Source organism: Schistocerca gregaria, chromosome 2 (genome assembly GCF_023897955.1).
Source record: "Schistocerca gregaria isolate iqSchGreg1 chromosome 2, iqSchGreg1.2, whole genome shotgun sequence".
Lineage (NCBI taxonomy): Eukaryota > Metazoa > Arthropoda > Insecta > Orthoptera > Acrididae > Schistocerca > Schistocerca gregaria.
This window is the reverse complement of record NC_064921.1, coordinates 1,037,280,349-1,037,302,159: the sequence shown is the minus strand read 5'-3', so window position 1 is coordinate 1,037,302,159 and position 21,811 is coordinate 1,037,280,349.

The following is a 21,811-nucleotide window of genomic DNA, read 5'->3' as shown; positions in this document are numbered from 1 at the left end:
TCAGTTAAATGAAATGGAAAGAAATTACTCTTTGATGGAGGAGGAGATGCTGAGACTGTTATATAAATATTGCATAACACAATTTCGATGCTATTTATATAGTAGGAAATTTAAAATAAAAATTAATCATATGACACTACACTGAGTAGATCGACCAAACAGATTAATGTGTCGGTCAGTGAAGATTATTGTGTTCAGTTTTGAGATAATTATCGAGTAGGGAAAATCCTCGATACAGAGAAAGCCTCAGCTGAAACGTTTGTGAGTTGCAAAGCAAGGCTCATGCCACTGCAGAGTGATAAGGTACGCAAGTAGCTGATGAGATTCGTTCTACATGAAAAAGTTTTATCTAGTGAAACGAAATTTGGACATCATGTGACTCCAGCAATACAGCAGGGAGAAGTAATGAGATGGGCGCATGATCATGTGTTAGTAGAAAAAGGGGGTCAAAGAACCACAGATGGGCATGTACTAAAACAGTTGTGACCACGGATAGAACAGTATGCATACAGACAAGAATTCAGTCATGAGTGCTCTCCACCGCAAAGATTACTGGACGCTAAAAAACAATTTTAAACGGCTGGTGTGGTCATCCAAGATCCCTTGGGCAAATAGGCCCTGAAACTCTCTATCAACCGAACAACAATACTTCTCGCATTACGTGGTAATCGTGGCTATCCCAAACTAGCAAGCTGGGACAGTAGCACCGTCTATGGTAAATAAATGGTTGTTAGAGTTTGATGGACAAAAGACGTTGATTAAAGATCAAGGTATCAACGTCATGTCAGGGTCACTGAAGAACCATAAAATTTGTAGCATATCTGTAAGTTAAAGGCAAGCACATTACATCCATTTAGCCAAAAAGTGTCATCACCATTTGAGGCAGTGAAGCCTAAAGAAAGGAAGAATGGAATACCGCTACATAATCTCTCAAAAGCATCATAGAAGATGCGGAATAAAGTACAAAAACACTTTTGGGAAGTGCCAATCTCTTTACCACTGGCATCAGTCTCAAAACAGGAAGGGAGGAGGTAGTAACGAGAAGGTGATACAGCAAGCAGATCAGGTCGCACAATCCATAAGTCCATTTCCACACGTCGTATGGCCCACGGTTATGCCGATGTAAATAGGGCGGGATGGTTGTTGTTGTTGTTGTTGTTGTTGTGGTCTTCAGTCCTGAAACTGGTTGGATGCAGCTCTCCATGCTACTCTATCCTATGCAAGCTTCTTCATCTCCCAGTACCTACAGCAACCTACATCCCTCTGAATCTGCTTAGTGTATTCATCTCTTGGTCTCCCTCTACCATTTTTACCCTCCACGCTGCCCTCCAGTACTAAATTGGTGATCCCTTGATGCCTCAGAACATGTCTTACCAACCGATCCCTTCTACTGGTCAAGTTGTGCCACAAACTTCTCTTCTCCCCAATCCGATTCAATACTTCCTCATTAGTTATGTGATCTACCCATCTAATCTTCAGCATTCTACTGTAGCACCACATTTCGAAAGCTTCTATTCTCTTCTTGTCCAAGCTAATTATCGTCCATGATTCACTTCCATACATAGCTACACTCCATACAAATACTTTCAGAAATGGCTTCCTGACACTTAAATCGATACTCGATGTTAACAAATTTCTCTTCACCAGAAACGCTTTCCTTGCCATTGCCAGTCTACATTTTATATCCTCTCTACTTCGACCATCATCAGTTATTTTGCTCCCCAAATAGCAAAACTTCTTTACTACTTTAAGTGTCTCATTTCCTAGTCTAATTCCCTCAGCATCACCCGACTTAATTCGACTACATTCCATTATCTTCGTTTTGCTTTTGTTGGTGTTCATCTTATATCCTCCTTTCAAGACACTATCCATTCCGTTCAACTGCTCTTCCAAGTCCTTTGCTGTCTCTGACAGAATGACAATGTCATCGGCGAACCTCAAAGTTTTTATTTCTTCTATATGGACTTTAATAACTACTCCGAATTTTTCTTTTGTTTCCTGGCGGGATGGTATGTTAAAGAATTTAAGGTTTTATTTGTTGTGCTTTGTAGTATCTCATATCATGTACCACGTTAAAGAGAATACATGAAGTGAATGATGTACAAATGGTAAAGTGTTTTTTTTTTCTAATTTATGTGCATATGTACTTTGTTGAGAGTGCATCATGGTGGTTGACGTTTGTGGTGGCTAGACCACTCCACGGTTATGTTGATAGATGACTAGTAACACCGCTGCTTTGGAGGTTACAATATGTGGAATAATTTCATTCCTGTGATCTATTAGCAGTTATCTGGGGTGTATCATGTTGGTATGTTTATACTGGCATGATTCTCGTGTCTTGTTAGTGTAGTAATTTGGAGGTTTGTTTTTGTTTAGTAATGAATTTCAAATCACAGGAGATGACGCTTGTATATTTTGTCATATGTATATAATGTGAGTGAAATATGATGATGAGTATTTTCTTCTTTAATGACTTTAGCTTCGGCTAAAATATTTCTTCTTTTGGAGACAGAAAATACGGGAGAAAAAGGATTCTTTATAAAGTTTATTAAGAAAACAATTGTTAAGGAGGACATTTTGTACAAATTACACTCAAGCGCCAAAGAAACTGGTATAGGCATACGTAACTAAATGCTGAGATATGTAAACAGGTGGAATACGGCGCTGCGGTCGGCAACGCCTGGCGCAGTTGTTATATCGGTTACTGCCGCTACAATGGCAAGTTATTACGATTAAGTGAGTGTGAAGTGGTATTATAGTCGGCGCACGAACGATGGGACACAGTATCTCCGAGGTAGCGATGTAGCGGAGATTTTCCCGTACTACCATTTCAAGATTGTACCGTGAATATCAGGAATCCGATAAAACATCATATCTTCGACGTCGCTGCGGTCTGACGAAGGTCCCCTCGTATAGCCTTGATAACTGCATAACACAAAGATTCACGGCCCACCTCGGCCCATCAACACCGAAACTGGACTGTTGATGACTGGAAGCATGTTGCATTGTCGGAAGAGTCTCATTTCAAATTCTATCGAGCGGATGGACGTGTACGGATGTGGAGGCAACCTCATGAACCCATGGACTCTGCATGTCAGCAGAGGACTGTTACAGCTGGAGCAGGCTACCTAATGGTGTTGGAAGTGTGCGGTTGGAGTGATATGGGACCTCTGACACGTCTATATACCACTCTGAAAGGTGAGACGTACGTAAGCATCCTATCTGATCATCTGTATCCATTCATGTCAGTTGTGCAGCCTGACGGACTTGGGCAATTGCAGCAGGACAACGTGACATCCCACACGTCCAGAATTGCTACAGAGTGACTCCAGGAACACTCTTCTGAGTTTAAACACTTCCTTTTTCCACCAAACTCCCCACACATGAACGTTATTGAGCATATGTGGGATACCTTGCAATGTCCTGTTCAGAAAGGATCTCCACCCCCTTGTACTCTTACGGATTTATGGATAGCCCTGTAGGATCAGTCATTAGTCGAGGTCATACCATATCGTGTTGCGGCACTTCTGCGTGTTCGAGTTTGCCCTACACGATATTAGGTGGGTGTACCAGTTTCTTCATTGTAGAATGAAGTAAGTTTCCCTTGTTGCTCCAGGTAGTTAGAGCTATGTTTTGTTATCAGCAGATCGTCTGTGGCAATGCCAAAGAGAGCAGATTATAGTAGGCCCTACCACGGTGTTCCAAAGTATCATGGATATACTCTCCGAGGAACAGGTGCAGGAAGATGCCATGGGATATCTTCGAAAAACAACCGTATTTCCAGGAGATGTGACCTCAGAGAAACACACTAGATACACTGGTGTCCCAAAGTAAAGCAACAAACGGATATTTTGCTATCTGTGAGGTCGAACATTATCGTCCATCAGTCTGGACCCCGAGCACCTCGCAACAACCGCACTTGAGATTCCAAGATATCCCCACGATACTTGACAGCAGTTAAACCTTGTCGGTTCACCCATAGAACTACATGACGAAGTGTTCGAGTGGTCTATGTAATCCCTGCCCTCTCTCCTCGATATCAGTTACTTTCGACAATATCTGGGCTCACAAATCGTGTACTACGTTCCATTCAGAAGCGATCCGTCGAGAACCTCTCTCCAGGCCAAACAGGGACTCATCTGTGGAAAGAATATCGGCCGACTGTTCGACCGTCCAGGTGCAAACAAGTTATCCACGTACCTGTACAGCACCACTACTCTACCACGCAAACATAGGGGTTACACTAGTCTGGTGTTAGAAGTTCCCCGGGGGGGGGGGGGGGGCATCCACTGGGGGCGGAACCGCATAATAGCCCTGAAAGAGCGGCCTGATGTGGAGCGGTGCAGGGGCGAAGTGGACTGCAGTAATCGTTGTGGGGTTTTGGACCACTGCGGCTGCGGCGGTGACGCAGCCTCTCCGTCGTTTCTAGGTCCCCGGCTAACATACAGTACAATACAATGATTATGTCGTGAATAGGACGGAGAAATAGTGGTTTCTTGCTTTAATTTTGGACACCAGTGTCCTTTAGAAATGCTGCGAGCCAAGAACTTGTTCTTCCTTATTGATATCCCAGATCCCACCTTTCTCGGTTGTCTTAAGGGCCTCGTAGCAGCATAAAATAGGCCAATTAACGCGCAACATATGTTCCAAAACATTCATTAATACCACATCATTTCAAGAAACATCTCAAATCTGGTCGTCAATTGTATAGCCCACAAGTATCAACGGCGGAGAGTCAGCAAAAAATCTGTCCTTCTAGTCCACTTTGTACCAACCAAATGGCTTGCTGAGGTTTGAGTAGTTATGGATGTACCAGTCTCCACATACATGCGCTAAATAAAGAAGAAAAGTCAGTGCAGGAATTGCACATAAGTGTTTAAGAGCATGTAACCAGTACTATGTTAATGTAAATGACACTCAGGTTTAGCAGCGGCCTGGAAGTCGGCGGATCTTCCTGAGGGTGGAGGAATATGGCGGTAACAATCTCTGTTCAGACATTCAAACCTGTGGAGAAGCAGGCAGGTGTCTTGCCTACAAAATACTGCTGCCGGGTGCTAGAATATTGATGCCGCAGCATGATGCAAACCCATAGTTTCCGCCAGTGCTGGAATTAATTTCCGCATGTTACGTCACAGTGCTAAGCTGTCGTAGTAGCTTGTATGACCGGAGTTGGCACAACATTGCTGGTCAGAATGACTATAAAAACTCGCTGCTCTGCCTCTAGCAGCACTTGTATTTATACTACAACCAGTTCTGGAACTTCCGGCTACAGCTGCAGCCATCTTCACGACAGCAAACAGTACTGTGCGGAGCAAAGTAACTTAATCTAACTCCTCAGATAGGTGCCGGCCTACAAACTGCCGCTAGACCTGATGGATTTGGGTCTCGACCAGTGCTGACAAGAGACCTCCTCTAGGACGCAAATGGAACACTTACAGCCGTCATATATAATATGACTATCAGTTTCGGTGCTTCAGTGCACCATATGCTGGCCTTAACTGACCCTGAGGGGGTTAACACCATCCGTAAACACGAAGCATCAGTGACTAACATCTTTAGCTGGTTTACGCAGAATCTTTTCTCAAGGATGTCTTCACCCAGGTCGGCAGCTCGTGGTCGTGCGGTAGCGTTCTCGCTTCCCGCGCCCGGGTTCCCGGGTTCGATTCCCGGCGGGATCAGGGATTTTCTCTGCCTCGTGATGACTGGGTATTGTGTGAAGTCCTTAGGTTAGTTAGGTTTCAGTAGTTCTACGTTCTAGGGGACTGATGACCATAGATGTTAAGTCTCATAGTGCTCAGAGCCCTTTGAACCATTTGAACCATCTTCATCCAGTTTCCTGAGTTCAGCGTGGAACACCTGCACACCCAGCTTTCTTCATGGCCACTGTGGCATAAGCCTGCTAAACGGCTTTGGCGCCTACCTTACGACGGCAGAACTACTGAGCCAGTCACGGCCTTCTGCTGAGTCAGCAAAACTGCCTTGCATACTCGCACTGCCATGAGACAAACACAGTACTGGGTATTATACTTAGCAGCAACACCTAACTGGGAAACCACGCACAACAACGAAATCTCGACGCCAACCTCTGTGTGAGTTTCTTACAGAATAAAGACTCCTACTGGTAATAAGCTCTTCACATTCCGCACTTTCCATTGTACTGACAGTACTCCACAATCCTGCATACAACATCCTGGGCCAAGTGTTTAACGGTGTTCTCACATTTCAATCGATTACAAGAATAAAACCTTTAATAAATCCATCATTGTGGAACGTTACTAAGATATAAAATTTCGGTTTATAAATTCCCTTAAATTTTTGGCATGTTCTCTAGAAACATGTCTATCATATTTCAAACCTGATGAGTTGAAAATTTCAAGAAAATATTTCCCCTGAGCGAACAGTTCAACTTGATTAATAAAAAAGCGAGTTTCCGCATGAGTATGTAGCTAGTGAATTCGTTTTGTTTGATGAATAGTTGTTACTTTATATTTCAAATTGGCTTACAGACTAGATCCAGGTCATTATGTAACTATACCTGGTGTAACATGGGATGTTTTTATGAAAACGACAACTGTGTAATTACAACTTATTATGTACACAGCACAATCACAAATTGTTGAATCAGAGGTGGTAGTGTGCGCTGTTCGCATAGACGTACATTTAGGGGTGATCACAGATAAACAGCGATGAATATTAAATAAAGTATCTTGATGTTAATAGCCTTTATAGCTGGCCGATGATGCAGTATCTGCCACTCTCATATTTTACGTCACTATCGGTGGAGAGTTCTGGTGTAATAAGCATAATGAGCGTCAGTTTAGAAACAGACCTCGAGTATCCCGAAAATAGTCATGACGTTCACTCTGGTCTATCACTACGCAGACAGAAAATGGTACCACAACCAAGCATCAAAAAGCCAGGAGTTACAAAGAAACTGATTTCCACTTTCCACACTATACGATTAAAAATTTAAGTAGTACATTACGAAAATTTAGACTGTCGTCTGAGGAATAGTTTCCTGGATGAAACCGAACATCGACATTAATTCTGAGAATTGCGTGAATTCAAAATACGATTTCGAAACGAAGTTTTTGAAGGTAGTGAACAAAACAATATTTTCAGCAAAAGTATGAGAAAATGAGTGACGTGGAGCTAGTTACATGTTGGTAAGATAGATACGGAGCTGCAGCTTTGATTGCAACACAGAATTTCAAACGAAGTCTCATATTAAGGAAAATTTAGTTGCTCTTAGATTAAGCAGACTTAACACTGTTTCTGAAGAGCATATATTTCTATGAATTGTTCTTTCAGCTAGATGCTTGTTGTATGTGAAATGGAAAGGCAGCGGTGAGGGGAGAGATAAGGTGATGATACAAACAAAAAATTAACAAGGAAACTAAAAAATTGTTATTCAAAAATTTTCCATTATTTTTTAAAAGTTTTCCTTTCTTGTGTAATTTTTTCTTTGGTACAAACTATTTTTATAAAACCATTAAACGACCTCTTTTATCAAAAAGTTAATCATACTAGCCAAGATCACTGGCGTAAATCAATCAAAGATTACTATAGACACATATTCTAAAACACAGACGGACATGAGTGTCCCTTAAAGAAATAAGCATAAAAGTACAATTTATCAAAACGTTTCGTATGTTACAAGATCTTACTGAATCAAAAATACCAAATAGTCAAACGTGAGATACACCACTCTAAAAAAAAAAAAAAACAGGAATTGCTTAAACAGAACCAATAGAGACAAAGTAGCTAAGCGTGACGCATTAAGCTCTTAAGAAAACAGAAACTTACATAGACAGAATTAAAATGTATCGTGACGTATTACACTCTTAAGAAAATATAAATGTACTTGAGCAGCATTAAAAGATACAATGCAGCTTGATCGTGATGTACGTCACTCCAAGGTTCAAAGAAACGCAGCGCCTTTACTTAAAATTGTCCGATATTATACATTGACTGGCTGTGAGATGTGGTTCCATAGAATGGAGTAAGGCTTCTTTCTTTATTCTTAATTAAAGAACTTATACTCTTGGCAGGCTTGGCAAATAACAGAACAACGCGCCCGCCTCGATAGTACTCTCTTTGATAGTTCAAAGGTGCACTACACGGAGGAAGCAACTACTCGTGTAACACAGTACTTGTGGAGTGCACATGAGGGTTTTATAAGCTGGGCAGTAGTTCCACGTACTGTGATGAACCCTCGTCAGTCGATTCGCAGAAACAGAAGTCCGACCGTGTTCAGGGTAAAGACGCTTCGAAGGTCAAAATTTTATCAGTAAAATGTCGTGGTGTTCGTAACAAAGTTCCTGAATTTACTGCCGTCCAGAAAATTTGTCACACTTAAATTATTCTCGTGACCGAGAGCTGGCTGAAACCCAAAGTGGAAAGTTCTGTGATATTTGCCGAATCGTGGAACGTATATCGGAAAGACAGATTAGTGGCTGTAGGAGCAGGAGAGTTATTTGCAACTGACAAAAATATGGTCTCCATTGAGGTCGAAGCGCAGTACAAGAGAGGGGAAATACGCAGATCACGCAATACTAGTTGGAGGCGACCTTAACCTACCGAATATGGACTGAGATTCATTGCGGGGATACATGCAGACAGTAATACGAAATACTTTTAAAGAAGTTTTCTTAAAACAGTAGTGAGCAGCAAGCTCGGCAGTCACACATAATGCAAATATCTGAGATCTTGTAGCTACAAACAGGACGGATTTAATCGACAATGTCAGTATAGAAGCAGGAATTAGCGACCATGACGTCATTATAGCAGCTATGGGTACATCTGGGGCAGTGGCTGTGACAGGACGTCGCGAGCGTGGCTGACCAAGGAGCTCTAGATTAGATTAGATTAGATTAGATTAATACTAGTTCCTTGGATCATGACTACGATATTTCGTAATGATGTGGAACGAGTCAAATTTTCCAATACATGACATAATTAAGTTAATTTAACAACATAATTAAGTTAATATAACAACAATTTTTTTCTTTTTTTTCTTAATTTATATCTAAAAATTCCTCTATGGAGTAGAAGGAGTTGTCATTCAGAAATTCTTTTAATTTCTTCTTAAATACTTGTTGGTTATCTGTCAGACTTTTGATACTATTTGGTAAGTGACCAAAGACTATAGTGGCAGTATAATTCACCCTTTCTGTGCCAAAGTTAGATTTAATCTTGAATAGTGAAGATCGTCCTTCCTCTTAGTATTGTAGTTATGCACACTGCTATTACTTTTGAATTGGGTGTGGTTGTTAATAACAAATTTCATAAGAGAGTATATATACTGACAAGCTACTGTGAATATCCCTAGATCCTTAAATAAATGTCTGCAGGATGATCTTGGGTGGACTCCAGCTATTATTCTGATTACACGCTTTTGTGCAATAAATATTTCTCAGTGATGAATTACCCCAAAATATGATGCCATATGCAAGCAATGAATGAAAATAAGTGTAGTAAGCTAATTTACTAAGATGTTTATCACCAAAATTTGCAATGACCCTTACTGCATGAGTAGCTGAACACAAACGTTTCAGCCGATCATCAATTCGTTTCTTCCAATTTAATCTCTTATCAATAGACACACCTGAAAATTTTGAATATTCTACCTTAGCTATAGGCTTCTGATTAAGGTCTATATTTATTAATGGCGTTATACCATTTACTGTACAGAACTGTATGTACTGTGCCTTATCAAAATTCAGTGAGAGTCCGTTTACAAGGAACCACCTGGTAATTTTCTAAAAGACATTATTGACAATTTCATCAGTTAATTCTTGTTTGTCAGGTGTGATTACTATACTTGTATCATCAGCAAAGAGAACTAACTTTGCCTCTTCATAAATATAGAATGGCAAGTCATTAATATATTTTAAGAACAATGAAGGACCCAAGACCGACCCTTGTGGAACCCCATTCTTGATAGTTCCCCAGTTTGAGGAATGTGCTGATCTTTGCATATTAGGAGAACTGCTTATTTCAATTTTCTGCACTCTTCCAGTTAGGTGCGAATTAAACCATTTGTGCACTGTCCCACTCATGCCACAATACTTGAGCTTGTCAAGCAGAATTTCATGATTTACACTATCAAAGGCCTTTGAGAGATCACAAAAAATCCAAATGGGTGGTGTTCGGTTATTCAGATCATTCAAAATTTGATTGGTGAAAGCATTTTCTGTTGAAAAGCCTTCCTGGAAACCAAACTGACATTTTTTAGTACTTCATTTTTACAGATATGTGAAGCTACTCTTGAATACTCTGGTTGACTCCTATATGTAAAAAGGGTAAAATGACTGAGCCGCAAGATTTGAGACCTATATACAGAACTTCGGCGTGCTGCAGAATCAGTGAACATATTCTCATTGTGAATGTAATACATTTCCTTGAGAGTGAGAGGCTTACGTCCGGGAATCAGCATGGTTTTAGAAAGCATTGCCCTTGTGAAACTCAGCTTGCCTCACGTGATATAGTACGAAATATGGATGAAGGGCAACAGGCAGATTCCATATTTCTAGATTTTCGGGAAACATTTGACACGATGCCCCATGCAGGCTGTTAACGAAGGTAGGAGCATGTGGAATAAGTTCACAGATATGTGAGCGGCTAGAATACTTCTTAAGTAATAGAGCTCAGTATTATTTCCTCGACGGCGAGTTTCCATCAGAGACAAGGGTATCGTTAAGAGAGCCCCAGCGGAATGTGTAACGACCACCGTTCTCTATGTACATAAATGATTTGGTGGATGGCCATTTGACCATTCCCGAACTCTTATGGGAATTGGTGAAGCCGTGAGTAATGAGTGTAATGGGTAGGGGCATTACGAATGTAGTTCGGGACAATAAGTTGACAATGTGGTTCTCACGGGAGAACCACATTGTCCCTGCACTCGCACTATCCTATGGGTCATCGGTGGCTCAGATGGATAGAGCATCTGCCATGTAAGTGGGAGATCCCGGGTTCGAGTCCCAGTCGGGGCACACGTTTCAAGTGTCCCTGTTGAAGTAACATCAACGTATGTATGCAGCTAAGGGTATCTAAAAAGCCATGGTGTACTAAGGAGATGAAAATATCCTGTAAACAGAGAAGGTAAATGTGTCTTATAGCTAGAAGAAATAATGCTTCAGAAATAATCAAACATTATAAAAACTACTTCATTGTATTGATTTAATTTTAAATTAATTCTAACGAGCTATACAGATACCATCGTCATATATATAACTTGAGTAGCTGACCACTTAGGCAGAATCCTTCGGAGTTATAAGCAATACATTTTTCAGTCAACACAAGATAAAAGATTTCATTCGACTTACAATGGGCCTGCGACAGCACCTGAGCATTACATGACTATATAGAGCGGTTTGTGATTGTACCATAGCATATATCGGTGAAATTGGAGGTTCAATGAATAAACGTGATGAAGGGTACGAACGCCACAGATGTTTAAGACAAAATGTAAAAAAAAATCGTAGTGGAGCGCCAACAAGAATGTGATCAGATTTTGAATTTTAAGAACATTCTTATGTTAACCAGAGTAAATGAAATGTCTGTGAAACAGTTAAATAAGTAAAATTTCAGTAGATATGTCGGCTACATGCTTCCATCTTTATAGCTACTTGCTTTCGCGGAAGTAAATCCCCTGCCACGGCGAGAGAGGAAATAATGTAAATGATGGAGGCAACACAAAACAGCATTTTTCTCGATTCCTCCCCCCTCTTTCAGTATCTGCATTCAGTAAGCAGACCGCACACGCTTGAATACTGAGCTTGCGACGATAAGTAGTTAATTCTATAAAAACTGTCAACTGAGTTAATATTACACCGAAAGGAAGTTAATTAGAAACTATTTCATATTATCTATTGAAGGTTTCACTTATTTCCGTGTATCGTAACAACATATCCTAAGTGACGGTTTCTGCGTGCCTTAGGCGTAGGGTTTCATACAAATTTAAGACGTTTGCAAGTATTAAGTGAAGAATTTAGGTTTTTTTTTCGTTACACATATATTCAGTTGTGTCGTGTCTATACAGGTTGTAAGTTGTGTCTTTTATTCCTTTGCAAAAGTCCGTATTGCGCTTACGTGACCTTAGGCCTAAGTTTTGACGTATACAAGTTTTCAGTTTTAACGTTATTTTAAGTGTATTACGTTACTATATAATAATATACACGTATATTAGCGTTTCGCCTAACTATATTGACTACTGTGATTTGTGATTAATAGAATATTACTGTTATTCTCTAGATACATTTCGTAAAAGATTGTAAACAACGACGAATGAGAAGTGTTTCAGCTACCAAAGGAAAGTTAGTTCTTGGGTCCTATGCAGCTGTTGTGATAGATGGTTACATTACGGGAGAATGTAGTGGGAACTGGCTAAGTAAATAAGCCTCTTCCATATTATTGATTGTAAAGTATGCTCAAGGGATAGGAAAATAACTGAACAGGAAAGCAAGATTAGAGCCTTTAAGGATGAACTGCATAGTGCTATGGAGGAACTGATGAAGTTAAGGGAGTAGAAGTGTGAAGACAGGTGGTAAGTGGTAGCAAGGAAGAGTGACCATGGAAAGAAAACAGAATCTGACAACCCCTTCATTGGCATTAATAACAGATTTACCTTACTACCTCCATTAACTACAGAAAAGTCTCAGGTAGATGTATGCGTAGTTAATGCTCAACACACTTAAACCAGGAAACCAACTGTACCAAAAAAAGTTGAAAGTATTGGAAAGTTCTGTTGTTAGGTAGTAGCCATGGAAGATGTATGGGTCGGATCCTGATGGAATAATTAGGTATTAGGTACGAGATCACAAGTTTCTTCGAGCTCAGTGCATGTCTTAGGTAGGTCATAGAGGATGTAGGACTATTGTGCAAGGGTTTTACCAAGCAGGATCATGTTGTGACAGTGGCTGGAGCAGGAAACAGCATTGATTGGGATCAGGGCTACAATACTGAGCGTGACCTGGTAGAAATAGCATCTGCAACGAGCCATACAAATGTTGTCTTGATTCCTGCTTTCATGCAATATGATCAGATCCAATTGAACAACTCTGTCAGGAGGCCAATATGGAGTTAGATCAGGTGTTTGGGGCGGCTACTTCGTAGGGCATAGGATAGGTTTCTGTTGATGGTATTGGTAGGTGCGACTTTACAAGGCGTGGCCTGCATCTCAGTAAGAAAGGAAAGGATAAACTGGTCGGAATGGTAGCAAAATCTTTAATGGAGGGAACTGAGACTTATGTGAGCATCCCTTTTTTAGGCTAAGGTCAATGTCTGGTGTTCCAACATCGAATTAAATTAACCTTAATGAGAAACTCAGACAGACAGGTACTAGAAATGTCAAAATATCACAACATTTTCATAAAAGTACAGTGAAAAATAGCGTTAGTGTATAACAAGATTGTCATTAAAGTAAGTTGAAAAATAATGCTAGGATATTGCATCATAATATCAAGGGATTAAAAAACGAAGTAGATGAGCTTCTTGTTTGTTTAGAAGATTGAGAAACTGAGGCCGGAATACATGTGCTATGCCTGCCTGAAAATCATATAATCACAGATATGGAAAAGGCAGAGGAGGTGGATATAAGCTTTCAGAACATGCAAGTATAGACACTACAGTGCGAGAAAGAGATTCCATATATGTTAAAGCTTATAATGGTGTCAAAAATTTATAAATTAAAAAATTTGTGTAAGGTGACATAAAGAAGTATTTTCCTGTGAGATTAAACTAAATAATGGTACTTTTATAATCGTAACTGTGTGTAAGTCGCTACTGGGAAATTTTCTGCTATTTCTGAAAAACTTGGATTCTCTGTTGTGCTCTCTGACAGACAGAGGGAAGTAAACTATTTGTAGTGGGTTCGCAGGAGAGCTTTTGTAAAATTTGAAAGGTAGGAGACGAGGTACTGGCAGAAGTAAAGCTGTGAGGACGGAGACTGAGTCGTTCTTGGGTAGTTCAGGTGGTAGAGCACTTGCCCGCGAAAGGCAAAGGTCCCAAGTTCGAGTCTCGGTCCGGCGCACAGTTTTAATCTGCCAGGAAATTTCATATCAGTGCACACTCCGCTTCTGAGCGAAAATCTCATTCTCTGTTTTTAATGGGGATTCCAAAGTAGATTTTCTGAGTAGTACAATAGAAAGCATGATCTTAAAGTATTACTTGGTTCTTTCAATTTAACATCAGTTATTGATTTTCCTACTCTGATAGTACAGGAAAGTAGCACACTGACAGATAATGTTCTTATAGATCAAGGTAAATTTAATTAGATAAAAACTTTTTCTGTTAAGAATGGTCTTTCTGATCGTGATGCACAACTAGTTACAGTATATGACATAGTACCATACTGTAATGCAAAACAGTCCTCTGTAATAGCGTATTCATCTAATAATTTAAGAAATGAAAATTTTAGGGATACCTTACGACAATTAGACTAGGATGAGGTGTACAGAGAATGTGATACTAATTTAAAGTTTCCTGATTATATTAAAAACAGTTCTCCTAAGAAAACAGTGACACATAATTGTGAGAAACCATCTAAGAAGCCATGGTGTACTAAGGAGATGAAAATATCCTGTAAACAGAGAAGGTTAATATATCTTATAACTAGAAGAAATAATGATCCAGAAATAATCAAACATTATAAAAACTACTTCATTGTCCAAAGAAAAGTTATTAAAAACTTCATAAGTATGTGCATCCTATCTGAGATCAGCACCTATCATAATAAAATAAAAATAGATTGTAAAATTATTGAAATAGGGAAACCGAGAGCATAGCAAGACCGTATTTCTATCAAACTGAATGAAAAGTTTGTTGACAAACTATCAGAAGTAGAAAACATTTTTAATAATCAATTTTTAATTGTTGTAGAGAAAATAAGATCCAGCTGTTCATTAGTAAAGGCAAGGTTATATATGGAAGAGACAATTCCTACTGAATTTGATTAAACTTAAATTCAGCACATCTCAGCTACTGTTATTAGTAAAATAATAAATTCATTCAAAACTAGAAGCTCATGTGGTACTGATAGCATTCCAAACAGAGTACTAAAAGCTTGTTGCCAACAGATAAGTAGAATTCTCTGTCATATATGTAGTAACTCACTGAATCAGGACATTTTTCAGGATAGAAAATGGTTCAAATGGCTCTGAGCACTATGCGACTTAACTTCTGAGGTCAACAGTCAACTAGAACATAGAACTAATTAAACCTAACTAACCTAAGACATCACACACATCGTGCCCGAGGCAGGATTAGAAACTGCGACCGTTTCTCAGGATAGACTGAAATATGCTATTCTTAAACCATTTTAAAAAATGGGATAGGTCTCATGCTACCAACTACTGCCCAGTCTCACTAATGCCAGCTTTATCCAAAATTCTTGAAAAAGTAATGTGTTAAAGAGTAGCTTCACGTATTTGTAAACATGAAATACTAACAAAATTTAATATGGTTTTCAGAAAGCTTTACAGAAAAAAATGCCTTCACTGATCGAATATTAAATATTCTGAGTAATCAAGTGAGATTTTTCGCGATCTCTCGAAGGTTTTCGGCTTAAGAATCATGAAATTCTTCTAGGTAAACTTAAGTGTTGTGGTACAAGCGGAACAATTCAAAAATGGTTTAATTCATATTCAGCTGTAAGAATGCGAAAGTTTGAAATTAACAGTATAAGTAGTCTGCAGATATCAGCAAAGTCGTCTAACTAGAGACGTACTAAGAATGGTGTCCGACAAGGTTCAGTCTTGGGTCCCTTATAAATGACTTCCCACTCTATAATCATGAAGATATAAAGCTAGTTATTTTTGCTGATGATACAAGTATAGTAATCACACCCAACAAACAAGAATTAGATAGGAAATTGTAAGTAAAGGCTTTAAGAAAATAATTAAGTTGTGCTCTGCAAATGAACTCTCACTAAATTTTGAAAAAAAAAGTTTTATACAGTATTGCACAGCAAATGGCGTAACACCATTGATAAATGTAGACTTTGAACAGAACTCTGTTGCTAAGGCAGAGTAATCACAATTTCTAGTTGTATGCATTGATGAAAAATCGAATCAGAAGAAACACATTGATGATCTGCTGAATAAATGAGTTCAGCTACTTATGCTATTAGGGTTATTGCAAATTTTGGTGGTAAAAATATCAATAAATTTGCGTGCTTTCACTGCTTTCATACGGCGTCATAATTAGGGGTAATTCATCATTAAGAGAAACATTATTTATTTGCACAAACGTTTATAATCAGAATAATAGCTGGAGCTCACCCAAGATACCTTGCAGACATTTATTTAAGCAGCTCGGAATATTCACAGTAATTTCGTAATACATATATTCACTTACGAAATTTTTTATTAATAACCCATCCCAATTCAAAAATAAGAACAAAGTGTATAGCTACAACATTAGCAGAAAGGATGATTCTGGATTAAATTGGACTTCGGCACAGAAAGGGGTGAATAATGCTGCCACAAAAATCTTTGGTTACATACCAAATACCGTTAAAAGTCTGACATATATCCAACCAGCGTTTGAAGACAAATTAAAAGGCTGTCGAATGACAATTTCTTCTACTTAATAGATGATTTTTTAGGTATAAAGCACAAAAAAGATCATATTGTGTAAAGAAAACATCTTTGCGGAATGTCGTATTCCTAATCTACAGAACAAGTATTAATGTAATGTAGTGTATTTACTCAATGAGGCAGGCCACCGACAGCAGCCTGAAGATTTTTAGCACGTCACTCCACTACTCCAGAAAAGCGCTGGAGAACACCCTATTATAAGTGAACATGACATTGTCTTTCGACACTCTTCACTTATCGACAGACACCAGTGGAATCCTGAAGAAAATACCAGTAGAAGGACGGAAACGCCGAACATTGAAGAAATTTTAAGAGGTATATGCCACGAGTTAGAGATGCGGAAGCTCAGAACATTTTAGCATCATCTTGGTATTTCCAACGTATCAAGCCCTCTGGAAAGATCTGCTTTTACATTACATTTATCGTTTTGCACGGATCCCTTGGAGAGGAGTCGTCGTATGTGGAAAGAGTCAAAGTTTTTATCCATTATTTATTTATTTATTTATTATGGATATTGTACAATTCTAATGCTGACAGAGTTATGAGCAATAATCCTAGTGAAGTTATTCATCGATGGAGTAGAAGGAGTTAGCCAACAGGAAGTTATTTATTTCACTCTGAAACCCGTCTTTATCACTTACAAGTCCTTTGATATGCTCTGCTGAGCTATCGAATATATGAGTACCCTTGTATTTGACTCCTTTTTGTATTAATGTTAAGCTGTTATAGTCCTTATACAGACTGTTTTTGGTTCTGGTATTATAATCACGTTTTGCACTATTTTGTGTGAAAAGAGACATGTTGTAAATGACAAAGTACATCAATGAGTGTATCTACTGAGAAGTAGTAGTTAGAATACCATGTTTCTTAATGCATAATGCATGAATCTCAGCATAATGATCTAGGACTGACACCAGATATAATTGCAATGACTCGTTTCTGAATTTTGAAAATGTTCTCTTTGTGAGAGGAGTTTCCCAAAAAGATGATTCCATAATTCATTAGTGAATGGAAGTAGGCCGAATAAACTAACTTCTTCATTTATAAATCACCTACTGTGCTATTATGCGTTCTGCAAATGTAGGTGAACTAAGGCGTTTCATTAAGTCTAGAGTGTGAGTTTTCCAAATGAGGTTGTAGTCTATTTGTAGCCCTAAAAATCTGAGATTGTCTACAGCTTTAATTTCATTGTTTGAATACATTAAACTTATAGGTCTAGGTATTCTTTGTGAGGTATTAAACAGTATGTACTGGGTATCGTCAAAATTCAGTGACAATACATTTGCTGTGAACCACCCATTGATACTTGCAAATATTTCATTAGCTGATTGTTCAGTGAGATCACTGGTACCGTTTTTTTATACCAATACTTGTATCATCTGCAAATAAATCAAAATTTGCGTTTTGTGACACTGCATTTGGAAGGTCATTAATATATAATAGGAACAACAAGATACCTAAAATAGAGCCCTGGGACACCCCTTGTCTGATGTTTCCATATTTTGAATGACTATTGTTATGTGGTAAGCATCATACAGACATACACTGTTTTCTGTTAAAATGATAACCATGAGTCTGCTGTTCCTCTCATCCCATAATATTTTAACTTTCGTATAAGGGTATCATGCTTTACAGAATCAAAAGATTTAGCCAGATCACAGAATATTACAAGTGGTAATAACTTTTGTTTGATTGATTCTAATATACCATCCGTACAAGAGAAGCTTGAAACACAAGTTCCTGACTGCCGAAGTACATAGAGGGAGAACAGCGAGCGCCATCTCTGTATCAGCCCTAATGGTAACAGGCGACGTAACGTTGTTCTCCGTTGTCGCAGGTGTTTCAATGTTTACAGTGGGCGGGCGGGCGACAGGTGCCCGTAGCTCCTCATGCCCGACCCCGCTCGAGCATCAGCGGGCGCCGCGTACGACCGCCAGGGGACCCGCCCGGCTAACGGGGATGTACGGCGGGGACACCTGCCTCCCAGGCGCGACCTACCCCGCCTTAGTATTAATTCCCCTCGCCACACTCTGCTCAGGCTCTTGCCTGTCAGACTGACTGCTAGCCACCTCAAACGAGATTGCGCAAGGTGTAGCGCATCCGGTTAAAGTTTTCCACGGTTGCCTTAAAACACAAGTAGCAAATGGAATCGCTCCTTCTCCTATGGCGGACGGCTTACCACTCTTGTCCATTACGAGCTAGCACTACTTCTTATGATCTCAACATCGATGGGCGTTCCCTTCGTCCTTCGTCTGATGATACTCGAACTGTGATGTACGAGTATACTAAACCTGTCTTACATCTAGCACAATGGAGCCAATGGGCGAAATCTTAATATTGAAAACGTTTTCCCCAAGCACGTGTCCCTTCCTTTTTGGCAATAGTTTGTTCCTGGAAGCTCCACATACCCTCTGGTGGACCATCTTGTGTTTTTAATATTCTGACATTTTGCACCTAATAATGTCGTTTATTAGCCTCATAAAGCAACAAGCATATTTAATTTATAATTAATTATCTTAAAAGATCTTACGTTGTTATCCTACCTTACGACAAAAAGTATGGATGTTCTGATTTTTTGTTGTTTACGTACTACAGTTCAACAAAAATATTTAAGCGCCGGCACCCAAGCAGTGTGAAAATTATGTAACCCGACAAACCTGCAAAGCTGCACGGGACACCAAAATAAACATTTTTCTCTAATGCCTTAATTATCTGTGACCATTTTTAATCCGTTAAAGGACGTAATCTTTTTTCAGTTGTCCTGTGCTCTGGCGACAATTTCCAAGAACGTGGACTGGCAGTGGTGGCTCAGCGCCATGACCTAGTCGATCCCCAGATTTGACCTATCTGGACTTCTTTGTGTGACGAGAAATGTGCGATCTTATTTACAAAACACCTGGTTAATCAGAAGAGAAAGTAGTTGCCCAGATAACACCTGCAGCAGTAGGAATTAAGGACACTCCTGCAGTCTTCGACTGTGTTAAGCAGAACATGATCCACCGGCCGGCGTAACCTATGTTTACGAGTCAATGGAGGCATAACTGACCTCTACACTAATGAAGAAATTCTGTTGTTTTAATGTTGTTATCTCTTGGTAATAAAGAATTAAATCTTGTGTGTTACTTTTTGTAGTCAAAAGATCAGGAAAAGCGTGTTCATTGGCCCATACAATCTCCCAGAGTATGTCGCTTTAAATAATTTTCACTCTATATCTTTTATTCATAAACAGCCCAATAACCTGTAGAACAAGTCCTCATCTTCCCATAGAAATGTCTCGCAGTTAAAGTATGGTTTGAAAATATCCGTCTTACCATTACATAAACTTTTGGAAACCTTCCGGTGGCTTCAGGTCTCTTCCACCAACTTCTTTCGTAATTCTTAAACAGCTAGCAAGAAATAAATTACACCCTGTGAAAAAGTTTAATGGGAGATTTCCACATTCATTTTTTGTCTATTTGTAGTCTGATGACACATTAATCTTACCCCAGACATTTTTTTTGGCTTAATGACATCATCGCGAGTTTCTATAATTTCCAAGCACTCTGTGTTAGAGTTCGAAAAATCTATCAGTGACGAAAAAAACTTTGTGTTCTGTCTTATGGCAGGTCTTGTCATGGGGGAAGCCTCGTCAGAGAGGTCCACCAAATAAGCGTCTACGGAAGTGATTCCAGTGGTGGTTTCCCGTTGCCTTTCACTGATGATGATGGCAACGCAACACCCAATCCCTGAGCGGAGAAAATCTCCGACCCAGCAGGGAATCGAACCCGGGCCCTTTGAAGTGACAGCCGCCGCGCTTACCACTCAGCTAGTGGGACGAAAGCCAGTGAGAACACTTCCTGCAGTTCAGAAACTGAACTGTACTTGGTTTTCTTTTACTCGAAGTCACGAATTTCAATTTTAACCGCATGTGAATTGATAATAACAGTATCTTCTGTCTTAGTTTTTACTTTGTTGCGTCTTCTAAATAAGCTCGAAAGCCGGTGTGTACATTCAAAACTTTATGCGTTGTAACCTGTTGGGTGCAAGTTCGTTGATTTAAGGAACGTCTAGCTACTGCAAGGTAACCTCCTCTGTTCCAATAATAAACGACAGCAACAGAACAACAACTGTAGATGTTATTACGCTCTGAAGATACTGAAAGTCGGAACATGTTACTTCTCGTAATACCGTGGAGCTGTGTCACAAGGCAAACAACATAGAATTTCACTGGGCCCCGGGACGTGCCTGCCACCGGCACCTCCTCAGAGTGCAAAGCCGGCAACAGATGCAGCATTGTTTCTAGCGAGGCGCCGGGCTATTGTCCCGTGTGTTGACGTCGCCTGCTGGGGAAACTCGGACAGCCATTGTGGCGGCGTCGACGCTTGGCAACTGTGGGCCGCTGCCGTTGTACACCACTTGTTAACGTGGAGCACGCGAGAAACTACAGCGAAATTCACGCAGTGTTGCCAGCGTCAGCCACTAAGCTAGTCTCATTAAAGTCTCAAGTGTTGCGAAACGACGGAGTTGTGGATTCCACCTGCTGCCGTGTTCCACTCTCGGGGAAGCATTTGTTAACGAAAGCGCGTTTCCTGCAGCTCGCGTAGCATTTTTACTGCGTGAGGTGGCAGTTTGAGAATTTGACCACAATATCCTTGGAATCCTGCAGCTGAAGCAAGGCGCATTATAATTTTTCATAGCGCAGCTCTGGAAACATTTTCACTGCGTGGGGTGGTAGCTAGAGAATATGACCACAATATGCTTGTAATCCTGCAGCTGAAGCAAGGCGCGTTATAGTTTTTCTTATCACCCGTTACCTGGTTTTCTTTACGAAAAAAATTCTGCCATATGATAACAAAACCTTTGAATAGTATTTACTTGTCGGTTTTGTGAAATAAGTGACTGTTTGCAGACAAAAAAAAGTACAGTGAAAAATCGCAGACATAAAGTATTACTTCAGAAAATTTAACACCGTGCTAGGTGTTTGAAATTATGCCCAAAAAAAGTACAAGCATGGGGAAAGATGTGTAATATTCAGCAAGTACAATAACGAAAACAGAACAGTAAGAAGAGACGAGGAGAATAATGATTAAATTAAAATAAATATGAAGTCATTCACCCCTATTGCACAACCTGTGTATTGAAGAAGCAGTGAAGGAAATAACAGCAACAATCGGGAATTGTTTGCTATTTATTATGTCAATATAGATTTGTTGTCACCATTTTCGAAAGAA